The following is a 14,010-nucleotide window of genomic DNA, read 5'->3' on the forward strand; positions in this document are numbered from 1 at the left end:
TCAAATAATTTCCCCCTGGGATAATTAAAGTATTTCTGATTCTGATTCTGGGTCAAAAGCCTTTTCCTAGTCTATGGAAATAAAACCAGTATCCATACCCAGTGAGCTAGAGACGTCCAAAACATGCCGAATTAAAGTGATATTATCACTCATTAACCTGCCGGGCACACAGTAGGTCTGGTCGACATGAACCACTTCATCCATCACCTCCCGATGCCGAGAAGCGAGAGCTTTGGACAGGATCTTATAGTCCCCACACAGCAGAGAAACAGGTCTCCAGTTCTTTAATTCCTGTAAGTCTCCTTTCTTTGGCAGCAGGGTAATATTACAAACACTAACAATAGCCAATCAGAAACAGCTAGCAATTTCACATTCAAATCTATTTTTCATTCAAATCTAAATCTATAATCGAATTGTTCCAACGGAAAACAAGCTGGCACTTATCAAGGGCTAAAAGCAGAAAGAAATAAGTTCCCAACCTTTGAAAGTTAGTGAGAGCCCTTTGTTCATGCTTAGAAGATTATAGGTTAGAATAGTTTAGGTTAGAAGAGTATAGGGTTAGTTTAGGTTAGAATAGTATAGGTTAGAAGAGTATAGGTTAGAAGAGTTTATGTTAGAAGAGTTTAGGTTAGAATAGTATAGGTTAGAAGAGTATAGGTTAGAAGAGTATATATTAGAATAGTATAGGTTAGAAGAGTATATATTAGAATAGTATAGGTTAGAAGAGTATAGGTTAGAAGAGTTTAGGTTAGAACAGTATAGGTTAGAACAGTATAGGTTAGAAGAGTATAGGTTAGAAGAGTATAGGTTAGAAGAGTATAGGTTAGAAGAGTTTAGGTTAGAAGAGTATAGGTTAGAAGAGTATAGGTTAGAAGAGTTTAGGTTAGAAGAGTATAGGTTAGAAGAGTATATGTTAGAAGAGTTTAGGTTAGAACAGTATAGGTTAGAACAGTATAGGTTAGAAGAGTATAGGTTAGAAGAGTATAGGTTAGAAGAGTTTAGGTTAGAAGAGTTTAGGTTAGAGTATCGGTTAGAAGATTATAGGTTAGAAGAGTATAGGTTAGAAGAGTTTAGGTTAGAATAGTTTAGGTTAGAAGAGTATCGGTTAGAAGAATATAGGTTAGAAGAGTATATGTTAGAAGAGTTTAGGTTAGAAGAGTATATGTTAGAAGAGTTTAGGTTAGAAGAGTTTAGGTTAGAAGAGTATCGGTTAGAAGAGTTTAGGTTAGAAGAGTATAGGTTAGAAGAGTATAGGTTAGAAGAGTATCGGTTAGAAGAGTATAGGTTAGAAGAGTATAGGTTAGAAGAGTTTAGGTTAGAAGAGTTTAGGTTAGAATAGTTTAGGTTAGAAGAGTATCGGTTAGAAGAGTATAGGTTAGAAGAGTATATGTTAGAAGAGTTTAGGTTAGAAGAGTATAGGTTAGAAGAGTATAGGTTAGAAGAGTTTAGGTTAGAAGAGTATATGTTAGAAGAGTATAGGTTAGAAGAGTATAGGTTAGAAGAGTTTAGGTTAGAAGAGTTAGGGTTAGAAGAGTATAGGTTAGAAGAGTTTACGTTAGAATAGTTTAGGTTAGAAGAGTATAGGTTAGAAGAGTTTACGTTAGAATAGTTTAGGTTAGAAGAGTATCGGTTAGAAGATTATAGGTTAGAAGAGTTTAGGTTAGAAGATTATAGGTTAGAAGAGTATAGGTTAGAAGAGTTTAGGTTAGAAGAGTATAGGTTAGAAGAGTGTAGGTTAGAAGAGTATAGGTTAGAAGAGTTTAGGTTAGAAGAGTTTAGCTTAGAAGAGTATAGGTTAGAAGAGTTTAGGTTAGAAGAGTTTAGCTTAGAAGAGTATAGGTTAGAAGAGTTTAGGTTAGAAGAGTATAGGTTTGCCATCGCCTGTCTTGTCGAGTAAATAGCAGAAAAAAATGTTTGGAGAAACGCAACCCCATATCGTGCTGCGTTTTGAGGAGGTGTGAGAATCCTGTACAGTAAACAGTTAAATCACTGCCTCTATCGCTTCAACAAGAAATATTTAAAACACCGAACACAAGCCCTGAACTGCCCAGGAGTTTGTGGAACAGCTAAATGTTTGCCAAACAACAAAGCACAGTCGACATCTCTCACTCGTCTCTTTTCTTTCTCTCTTTCTCCATGAAATGAAGCTGCCTTCAGGTGCAGTAGGAAACTTTGTGTTCTATATAAGATCTGACAAAAAACTGTTACTGTGAAATATAAAGTCTACTTGTGCTACATTGGGGGTTTAAAGAATACAACAGGACGTCACGGCGATTGTTTTTTTTTTTTTTTATCTGAACGCAGCTTCACGCTGAAGCACGGAGCTCATTTAAGATGATGCTCCGACGTCCCATTTCCCTGAAGGCAGCGTGGAGCTGCGCCAAACAAAGCTGACAGAAGCACAGAAGAGAAGAGGAGTTATGATACACGTCTTGTGCGGTTGCAGTGCCGTGAACTGGCAGGTTTTATTGTTGCAGACCACTGTTTTTTAGTGTATTGTTATTGTGAATCTTTGGTTTAAACTAGCTTTCAAACAAACGCCCCCCTTTCCAAAATATTGCTTCCAGCACCCCCCGTCATCTTCTGAACGTTCCCTGGGGGGCGGTACCGTCCCCGTTGAGAAACACTGCTGTAACACCAGGTCTGGTGTGTGTTCATGTAAAGAGTCTGAATAATGGAGCAGAAGCTGCAGACGTCATGTTCTGCTTCACATCTGTCTTTAGATATCAGACAGGCTTAAAGTCCAGTGAGGAACAGGGTAACACATTGACATCTGCTTTTTTCATCCTGTGAACCGTTTCTGTAGTGTTTAAAGTTCTTTGATTTTGGAGATGTTGTTGATTTAACTGTGGATGAACTGTGTGTGTGTGTGTGTGTGTGTGTGTGTGTGTGTGTGTGTGTGTGTGTGTGTGTGTGTGTGTGTGTTAAACCAAATTCTGTGCTCACCTGCAGATTCTGTGCGTCCTGGCTTAATCAGCGGTCTTTCTGAGAGTTCTTCCTACATGGCAAACCTCTGCGTCTCCAGACCCCGGGCTGTTTTAGCTGCTACAGGGCACCACCACTATAAACATAAATATAGGTCGTAATTGATTTAAATTAAACCTACATTTCTGTACAAGATCATACGAACCCGTTCTTGAGAATGTGTTGTTGCACACAAAGTGTATCAAAACCACGGACCTGACCCGAGCATTTAAATGGTCAAAGGGTGAAAGTGTAATGGAAACATACCAAGACTAGATTATAGGCAAATAGAGAAGTACAGAGAAGGGGAACCGGCCCTCAGACTGATCTTATGTTCTGTGTGTGTGTGTGTGTGTGTGTGTGTGTGTGTGTGTCTCTTTGTGTGTGTGTGTGTGTGTGTGTGTGTGTGTGTGTGTGTATGTATGTGTGTGTGTGTGTGTGTGTGTTTCTGTGTGTATGTGTTAGTGTGTGTGTGTGTGTGTGTGTCTCTGTGTGTATGTGTTAGTATGTGTGTGTTTGTGTCTTTGTGTGTGTTAGTGTGTGTGTGTGTGTGTGTGTGTGTGTGTGTGTCTGTGTGTGTGTGTGAAGGAAATAATTATACAGCAATAGTGCTTAAAAAAAACACACTAACTGATCTTTGGCCAGAACTAAAGCCTCACTTGTACAACTTAAGTGTAAAAATGTTTATATATATTTTAACGAATGTTTTCACTGGATCCTGACCTGAACATGTCTGAAACCATGAACAGGATAAGAAGTTCAGAAAATACAAGATGATTTTAAAATCACACTTATACTGTGTCTACTCATTGTTAGCCCCATTATTCTGAAACATAGATACTAGTACAAAAATTACTATTATATAACTATTATTATTATGTGTGAACAACAAATGTTTACACTGTACCAAAATAACTCCCAGCACTGACTGATGACTAAAAACGAACTATTTTAATTTTATTTCATGTTTTTTAGAGTGTAACGCCTAATTATTATCTAAAGTTGAGCGAAAGCTTCAGCTGATGTTTCTGAGAATCTCCATTCGATAAAGTAATGAATCATTTCTAATATTCTAGTAATTACACTCACCTAAAGGATTATTAGGAACACCCTACTAATACCGTGTTTGACCCCCTTTTGCCTTCAGAACTGCCTTAATTCTTTGTGGCATTGATTTAACAAGGTGCTGGAAGGCCTCTTTAGAAATGTTGGCCCATATTGATAGGATAGCATCTTGCAGTTGATGGAGATTTGTGGGATGAAAATCCAGGGCACAAAGCTCCTGTTCCACCACATCCCAAAGATGTTCTATTGGGTTGAGATCTGGTGACTGTGGGGGCCATTTTAGTACAGTGAACTCATTGTCATGTTCAAGAAACCAATTTGAAATGATTCGAACTTTGTGACATGGTGCATTATCCTGCTGGAAGTAGCCATCAGAGGATGGGTACATGGTGGTCATAAAGGGATGGACATGGTCAGAAACAATGCTCAGGTAGGCTGTGGCATTTAAATGATGCCCAATTGGTACTAAGGGGCCTAAAGTGTGCCAAGAAAACATTCCGCACACCATTACACCACCACCAGCCTGCCCAGTGGTAACAAGGCATGACGGATCCATGTTCTCATTCTGTTTACGCCAAATTCTGACTCTACCATCTGAATGTCTCAACAGAAATCGAGACTCGTCAGACCAGGCAACATTTTTACAGTCTTCAACTGTCCAATTTTGGTGAGCTTGTGCAAATTGTAGCCTCAGTTTCCTATTTTTAGTGGAGATGAGTGGTACCTGGTGGGGTCTTCTGCTGGTGTAGCCCATCCGCCTCAAGGTTGTGTGTGTTGTGGCTTCACAAATGCTTGGCTGCATACCTCGGTGGTAACGAGTGGTTATTTGAGTCAAAGTTGATCTTCTATCAGCTGGAATCAGTCAGCCCATTCTCCTCTGACCTTTAGCATCAACAAGGCATTTTCGCCCCCCAGGACTGCAGCATCCTGGATGTTTTTCCTTTTTCAGACGATTCTTTGTAAATCCTAGAAATGGTTGTGCGTGAAAATCCCAGTAACTGAGCCGATTTTGAAATACTCAGACCAGCCCGTCTGGCACCAACAACCATGCCATGCTCAAAGTTGCTTAGATCACCTTTCTTTCCCATTCTGACATTCAGTTTGGAGTTCAGGAGATTGTCTAGACCTGGACCACACCCCTAAATGCATTGAAGCAGCTGCCATGTGATTGATTGATTAGATAATTGCATTAACAAGAAATCTTACAGGTGTTCCTAATAATCCTTTAGGTGAGTGTATATTAATTACTCACACCACTTATCTTTTTAAATGTCTCAGATCAAAATTTGCTTTCAGTGGCAGATTGGACATCTGACAATTCTGGCAAATGCCAGAGGGGCAGGACCATTTTTTTTATAATGTGGGATGGTCAGATTGGGTCGACCGACCCAATCAGATGCTACTGACAGTAGTGGTTTTTGGCATGGGCAAAGCAGGCAGCCGCCCGGGGCGGCATTTTGTCATGATATGTGGGGGGCGGCCCGAGCATTTAAAAAAAATCTCTGCGCTGCGAAGCAGTTTTCTATTATCTATCATTTCACACTGATACAAGTTCAGTTATTATTTATTTCCATCATTTGGGTTAACGTTTGGCCCTGTAATTAGTCAATGGAATTTTCGAATCTGTAGGTAGTTTCAAACAAGAACGTTTGCTATTTGCTACAGCTCTATTTCGTGACAAAGTATAATTTAACAAGTCATAACTAAAAGTGTGCCATGATTAGAATTCGAGGCAGTAACTAAAGAGCTAATGGTTCCTCCCTAAAAGTTAGATTAATATAGCGTATAATGACAGGCATGTTTATTTAACTGTCCTATTATATTTGGGGTCAATTTGACCCCAGGCTGTTTCACCTGTATAAAACATAATCCTATGGTCTTTTGATTTCAATTTCAATTGCAATTCATTTGCAATTTCAGGGGCACTTCTTTTTTTTCTTCTTATTTTGTAATGAGTCACATGTGTTGTTTATTTTAAAAGTACTCTTAACAGAGTTTGGAGCAAACTGGAGTTCACTTGGACATCCAGATGTTGGGTTAGGGTTAGGGTGGGTCAGGGTTCAGTACTGGAGTAAATGTACTTGGTTAAACCATAAAACTATGAGAATAATTATAAACAGCATGTGAGGATATTGGATGGGCATATTAAATGTTTTTGTGAATGTCTGTGTGTCTGTGAGGGTAAACACAGACAAATCATGAACAAAAAAACTGGACGAATGTCTCCACTTTACCAACAGTTTGTGTGTTTTTGGTCCAGTTTCTCCTCATGTTTTTAAAAATATATATAATTTAAATCAGAGGGGGCTGTCCATGGTGCTGAAACAGAGCATTATTGCTAAAAGATAAGATATACTTCATTAATCCCACACTGGGGAAATTCCTGTGCTACAACAGCTCAAAAGAAAATGTACACACATCAGAATAACAGAAATACACATTAAGTACACATAGGAGAAAAATATACATGAAGTATACGGAATGGAAAAATAGAATTAGAATTAGTTATAATAATAATAGTAATAAAACAACATTATTTACATAATAAATAACCTTATATAAACACACAATATATAAACACAGATATACAGATGAAATGTTGATTAATGTGCATTGTCCTAATCAAATAAATAAATCTAAATTTAGCGTTCCTTCTTGCAGTCTGCTGCTGAAGGAGCTTCTCAGGGGAACTCACAGTCTCATGTAGGGGGGTGAGCGGTGTTGCCCATGATTGATGCTAGCCTGGCTAACATCCTCCTCTCCCCCAACTCCTCTATGGTGTCCAGAGGGCAGACCAGAACAAAGCCAGCCCTCTTCACCAGTTTGAGTCTTTTCCTGTCCCTGTCTGTTCTCCCAGCTCCCCAGCAGGCTACTACATAAAAGATTGCAGATGCAACCACAGTCACATAATGTTTTTAACAGAGGGGGCTGTCCATGGTGCTGAAATGGAGCATTATTACTAAAACAGAGGGAGGCTGTCCATGGTGCTGAAACGGAAAATGATTACTAAAACAGAGGGAGGCTGCCCATAGTGCTGATAAAGAGCTGTGTTACTAAAACAGAGGGGGCTGTCCATGGTGCTGAAACAGAGCATCATTTGATTCAAGCTTAGGGTCTGTCTTCAGGGGGGGTTGGTGGCGCTCGAAGGGGGTCTTGCCCAGGGTGTAATTCAATGTAGAACTGCCACTGCTTACTCAAATTGGGACGTTCAGTCAAAATCAAGCACGGCACCTGCAAACGCCAGAGCTCCGACTGCTGTCTCTCCGACTGCTGTCTCTCCGCGCAGCCGTCTGACGGCATCAGTATTAAATTGACACAGTTACATTTACATACATAAATTTACAGTTACATTACTGCTTAAAAACGTCTCCTTGTCGCGATAAATTGTAGACTAATTCGATGTTTTGGTACAGTTGATTTTAAAGGGGTGATTGAATGCAAAACCGATTTTACCTTGTCATAGTTGAATAACGACAGTTTAGTGGGTAACTAGGACATACATAGAACCTCAAAATCCCATTGACACCTCTTTCCTCTGCAAATCTCACAATTTGAAACTGCCTCTGAAAATGGACAAATCTCAACGAGCCGCCTAGTTGACGTCAACTCGGCAGCTCCTCCTCATTTGGCTCTAGTCTCTATCTTTGTCACGCCCAAACATTTACATAGGCCACTAGCTAACTGATCTGAGGTCAGTTAGTCTTCTAAATCTAGGTCGCGCAAATCTCAGACACTTTTTACATTGTTCGCCTGCTCTTGCATTACTAAATTCACTTCTGAGACTTTTTTATGCGAGAAGTCAACTATGTAGAGGTCAAATATGGGCCGTTTTACGAAAATTGAACAAAAAAATTGAATTGCAAATTTTGTCCGACTGTCAGTCTCAGCAGGCTACGTGACAGCGGTCGGTGCTGCCTCGCCGCCTGGTGTGTCCTACTTCATAGACCCCGGCTCGCTGTGAGCTAGCTGGATCTCCGTCATGAAGGGAAGCACGCGGCGCTCCATACCCGCACAAAGTTAAGTTCTGGGTTACTGGACTACAAAATGCAGAGGCCCTGATGGAACTCCAGGGCCTGCAGCTAGCTTTATAAGACCTTGCGGTACATGTTCAGTAAGTGGCGTGACGAAATTCAAACTGTAAATATACGAAAGTTATGCCGAAAGTGTAGCAATGATTATTATTAAATGGGACACATAGCCTAGCTTACAGCTCCGGAGCTCCGCGGAGCCCCGAGGAGCCCCGAGGAGCCCCGAGCCCCGGTCGTCTAGTACCCGAGAACCGGTGACTTTAACTGGGTATGGAGGTTGCCGCTTTCTCATCAGACTGTGTGGAGCTCCTAAAGTCTGACACGTCTTACTAAATTTGCAATTAGCCATCAATTTTCATAAAACGGCCCATATTTGAGCTTTATATAGTTGATTTCTCGCTTAAAAAAGTCTCAGAAGGGAATTTAATAATGAAATAGCCCAACAAACAATGTATAACTTTGCAGTGTCTGAAATATGAGACCTGCTGTCTCGTCTCCAATGTTTTTCTATGGGATTCGCTCAAACCAATCAGCGCGCAGCCCATCTAAATATTCATGAGCATACCATATTTGGAAGAAAAGCTCTTGTTCCAAATAGAGCCATATTCACAGGGTAGTTAAGGGCCTAATAAAATAGCATTCGGGCAATTTTCAGCCCAACCAATGTTACATACCCTATTAGGAGACCTTGAGGAACAGTGTAAAATACCCTATATAATCACTCAATCACCTCTTTAATGCCTGATGCGAAGTGTAGGCTTATAGGAGTACACATGAAAACCCTGAACAAGCAGCATCGTTCTGCTCCATCTTTCTGCTGTGCCCCATTCACGTACTGTTTAGTTTTACACTATGTAGGTTAAACTCTGCAATTAATCCGCGGTTCACATGTACCTGTATGCATGAACCGTGGTGGTCCATTTAAACTGTAGGCTTTATTCAACATCACTGATCCTTTTTGATCAATAGAATGTAGAAAACATTACACTTCACAACGTTTTGTATCCATAACATGATTGTGTTATTGTACAATTTAGCAGTAAAAGCAATAGCCTATGGAAGTCAATTCTAAATTTTTTTCAATCTTGGGAGCAAAATGTGCTCCTTGGCAAAAAAAAGTTACCATAACCCCCTGTTCCTGCTGTGTGTTGTCGTTTCCGGCCCATGTCTCAGATGTGAAAGCCCCCTTACTGAGCTACTGAATATAAAGATATTCCCTTATATTTTGTATTTTGAATTGTTACCTGCCACCAGAATTTATTGATTTCCTTGCCATAAATATAGACGTTTTACCATAAATTGGTGCCTAAAAATGTATCAGAATGCAGGAATTGAAGTCTTTTACCCTCACAATTTCCAGGGGGAAGAACCCCTAGACCCCCCCTGCTTTATGTGTTCCCCCAAAGGACAATTCTGTGCAAGGAAAAACCCTGAAGTATAATCACAGACAGACATAAAAACATATTTAAATTGCAGAATTAGAGTTAAAACCGATGAAAAGTTGGAGAAACAGACAGACAATATGTACAGTGTCAACAGAGAGAAACACGGACAATCAAACAGACAGACAGTGATGACAAAGAAGCCCAGCACAATAACTTCGGTTTTGTTTGAGTTTAACATCAGGAAATTGTAGGCCATCCATGATTTTATATCTTTAATGCATGCTTGAAGTTTAGCTAACTGGCTGGTTTCGTCTGGCTTGATTGACAGATATAACTGGGTGTCATCCGCATAACAGTAAAACATAAAACATAAAAGCTAATTAAGTGTTTCCTAATAATATTGCCTAGAGGAAGCATATATAAGGAGAATAGAATTGGTCCAAGCACTGAGCCTTGAGGAACGCCATGGTTAATTTTAGCGTAATTGGAGGGTTTATTGTTAACATTAACAAATTGCGATCGATCAGAGAAGTAGGACTTAAACCAGCTTAGTGCGATTCCTTTAATGCCAACTAAATGTTCCAATCTCTGTAACAGGATGGTATGGTCAATAGTATCGAATGCAGCACTAAGATCTAATAAGACAAGTACGGAAACAAGTCCTTTGTCTGAAGCACTTAGAAGGTCGTTAGTAATTTTCACCAGTGCCGTCTCTGTGCTATGATGCTTTCTAAATCCTGACTGAAAGTCCTCAAATAAGCTATTGCTATGTAGAAAATCACATAACTGATTAGCGACTACTTTCTCAAGGATCTTGGAGAGAAAGGGAAGGTTAGATACAGGTCTATAGTTGGCTAAGACCTCAGGATCGAGGGTGGGTTTTTTCAGTAGAGGTTTTATCACAGCTACTTTAAATGACTGCGGTACATAACCTGTCAATAAAGACATATTTATCATATCTAGCAATGAAGTGTTAACCATGGGTAACGCTTCTTTAAGTAGCCTCTTTGGGATGGGGTCTAAGAGACAGGTAGATGGCTTTGCTGAAGAGACCTTTAGCATTAATTGTTGAGGGTTTATAGGATAAAAGCAATCTAAGTATATGTCAGGTCTAGTCGTTCTTTCTAGCAGTCTGTCAGTTAAAGGTGACCCGTTAGAGGTTGAGGGCAAGAGGTGATGAATAGTATCTCTAATTGTTATAATTTTATCGTTAAAGAAACTCATGAAGTCATCACTACTCAGAGCTATAGGAATAGATGGCTCAATAGAGCTGTGGCTATCTGTCAGCCTGGCTACAGTGCTGAAAAGAAACCTTGGGTTGTTCTTATTTTCTTCTATTAGTGATGAATAGTAGTCTGATCTGGCCTTTCTTAGGGTCTTCCTATCGGTTTTCAGACTGTCTTGCCAATCTAAACGAGATTCTTCCAGTTTGGTGGAACGCCATTTACTTTCAAGTTTGCGCGAGATTTGCTTTAATTTACGAGTTTGGGAGTTATACCAAGGTGCTAGTTTCCTTTGCTTCATCGTCTTCTTTTTAAGGGGAGCAACAGAGTCTAAAGTAGTCCGTAGGCAGGCCGTAGCACCGTCTGCAAAATTATCAATTTGAGAGGGACTAAAGTTTACATAAAGATCCTCTGTTATATTACGGCACGGTAATGAGTTTAGTGCTGTTGGAATATCTTCCTTAAATTTAGCTATAGCACTGTCAGATAGGCTTCTAGTGTAGAAGCTTTTATCTAATTTCGTATAGTCGGGTAGTAAGAATTCGAAAGTTATTAAGAAGTGGTCTGATAATAAAGGATTTTGCGGGAATACTATTACATCTTCAATTTTGATGCCATATGCCAGCGCAAGGTCAAGGGTGTGGTTAAAACAGTGCGTGGCCTCATGCACACTCTGACTAAAGCCAATTGAATCTAGCAGTACTAAGGCTATTGCTGTCAACGTCCACATGGATATTAAAATCACCTACAATAAGTACTTTGTCTGATTTTAGGACTACACATTTCCGATAGAAATTCGGAATATGGACCTGGTGCTCGGTAGACAACAACAAATATAAATATAATAGGCTGTACTGTTTTCCATGTTGGATGCTAAAGATTAAGAATGAGACTTTCAAAAGAGTTATAATTTAGTTTAGGTTTAGGATTAATTAACAGGTTTGAATCAAATATGGCTGCAACTCCCCCTCCTCGGCCTGAGCCTCTAGGAATTTGAGTATTAATATGAGTGGGAGGAGTGGATTCATTTAGACTGACATACTCTTCATGGCCCAGCCATGTTTCAGTAAGACAGAATAGATTAATTAATTTGATCAATTCGTTTACTAGTATTGCTTTAGAAGACAGAGATCTGATATTTAGTAGACCGCATCTAATTTTCCTATCCTGTTCTATCATTGCAGTGGTAGTTGTAATTCCAATTAGGTTGTTAAGTATTGCCCCTCTTTTGGTTACCTGTGATTTAACTGATCTGAGTCGAGTTGCAGACACTGTCTCGTTTTTTGGGGCAGGTTGTGGCTGACATGAACTGGATGCTAAATTGATTATGTTTGCAGTCAACTTCTTATTACTTAGGGGATTCAACACTTTGTATGGTCTATTGTTGATTATAGCTGGAATAGTACTAGTACTACATGTTACCCTGCAGAAAACATTTTCAGATTCATTCACTTGTAAAGTGCCATTAGGATCAATACCTGGGGGGCATGAATCTGTGATATTTTCAACAGAATGTCAATACTTAACTTTCAGTGTGGCCGTTATGTTGTCAGATAGCAGCCTGGCTCCATGTCGGTTTGAGTAGAGACCATCATGTTTCAGCAGGCTGGGCCTTTCCCAGAACAAGTTGAAGTTGTTGACATAGGGAATGCCCAGAGAAGCGCAGTGGGGTTTCAGCCAGGTGTGGAGCCAGAACAGTCTGGACCATCTTTCAGCACCCTTTCTGTAGGTAGGTAGAGGCCCAGAGATGACGATCTGTTTTCCTGTGCCCATCAGGGTGGTGATGAGAGTGGTGAAGTCTTTTCGGAGTGCTGTCGACCATCTCTCTCTGATGTCGTTTGTGCCCACATGCACGATGATGTTGTCGACCTTAGCGTGGCAGGCGAGGATGCTGGGAAGTTTGTGCTGGATGTCACGGACCTTGGCACCAGGGAAGCAGTAGACCTTGGACGGACCGCTAGGTGTAGGGGGAATGTAGAGGTCCCTGACCATGGAGCTTCCGATGACCAGCGTGGAAGTTGTTGGGTCCGAAGGGGGGCGCGCCAACTGTGTGGATGGGCCAGGATGAGCGCCGTGGGGACGAGGCAGAGAAGGGTTTCCGTAGAGCAGAGGGAACTCCTTATCGTTCGTCAGAATGGTGTAGCGATTTTCTAGTCGTATAGGTTGGGCTGGGCCTGTGCATTGTCCTGACTGCCTGCTGTGGTGCTTGTATATACGCCATGGCTCAGGCTGGTGTGGAGTGGAGCTGGTCAGCAGAGTTGACTTGGTTCGCGGCAGAAGCCGAGGAGAGACGACAGGGACAGAGGTTGTATTAGTGCGTGGTGGGATCAGAGTAGTGCAGGGCAGAGTGGAATCAAGACATCCGACATTAGTGTGTGTGTGAGGGGAACTTCCAATGATAATGGTGTCAAGGAACTGTTCATTTACCTTGATCTGGTGGAGAGTCGCTATTCTGGCTTCAAGTTCCACTATCTTCTGGCTGAACAGGAGGCACGAGTCGCAGCCAGGTGTACAGCTGAGGGGGGGCATCGTGTAGCTTGCTAGTTTAGCTAGTAGCAACGTTGAGGCCCTCTCCAAAACCGATCCCTCTTCACTTGCACTTCACAAGTCAACACTTGCGGATGCTCCTGCTTGTGTTAGCAAGCTGTGGATACTCCGTTACTACTGCCAAAATATAGAAAAGAATTCCAAGGAGGCAAACATCCTAAGGGATGGGATCGTCACCTCCCCGCTAGCAGACAGGCTAACTAGCCGTTAGCACAACAAATAGTTAGACGTTGGCTAACTTGAGCGGAGGAAAGTTTTACAAACAACGGAGAAACTGCGGCCAGACAGGTCCGGTTAAAATACAGCTAAGACGGTGCAAAGAGTGACTGTATTTCACTGTAGAGGACTTAAATCGCAAGAGCGTTGGAAAGCGTTAAGCAGTCTGCAGCTGCCGTTGTCTACAACAGGAAACAGGAAGTCAACCGGAAGTCATACGTACCTGAAGGTGTGTCAAGAGTGTACGAGTGGATTCAGTACTCATTGCAGACTGAGACACAAGAGGATAAAGGATTCCTTAGATCATTGACATCCGCTATAACAATCTTAAAACTTTTATCAGAGCATTACATTGTCCGTGCTTAGCTTGCTGTTAGCTTGCCGACTCTCTCACTCACGAGCGTCCTAAAAGGCCTTGCGTGGAGACTTAAAAATAAAAGCACTTTACTTTTACCAAATAAGATAAGATAATATAAGATAAGAATCTTTATTGTCATTGCACATCTGTTATACAATGAAATTGCAGTGCTTCTTCGGCCAGTGCATAATAAATATTAATGAAAACAATAAAAGGAAGCAATA

General features: G+C 40.9%; 1 long non-coding RNA gene across 1 annotated transcript; it reads left to right on the plus strand.

Annotated features, from left to right (window-relative positions):
* Window positions 1–470: 470 nt before the first annotated feature.
* Window positions 471–1,994, plus strand: LOC116055117. The gene is made up of 3 exons (XR_004896272.1): window positions 471–526; window positions 1,060–1,389; window positions 1,840–1,994. It is a non-coding gene; the product is annotated as an uncharacterized LOC116055117 (long non-coding RNA).
* Window positions 1,995–14,010: the final 12,016 nt, after the last annotated feature.

Source organism: Sander lucioperca, chromosome 21 (genome assembly GCF_008315115.2).
Source record: "Sander lucioperca isolate FBNREF2018 chromosome 21, SLUC_FBN_1.2, whole genome shotgun sequence".
In the NCBI taxonomy this organism is placed as follows: domain Eukaryota; kingdom Metazoa; phylum Chordata; class Actinopteri; order Perciformes; family Percidae; genus Sander; species Sander lucioperca.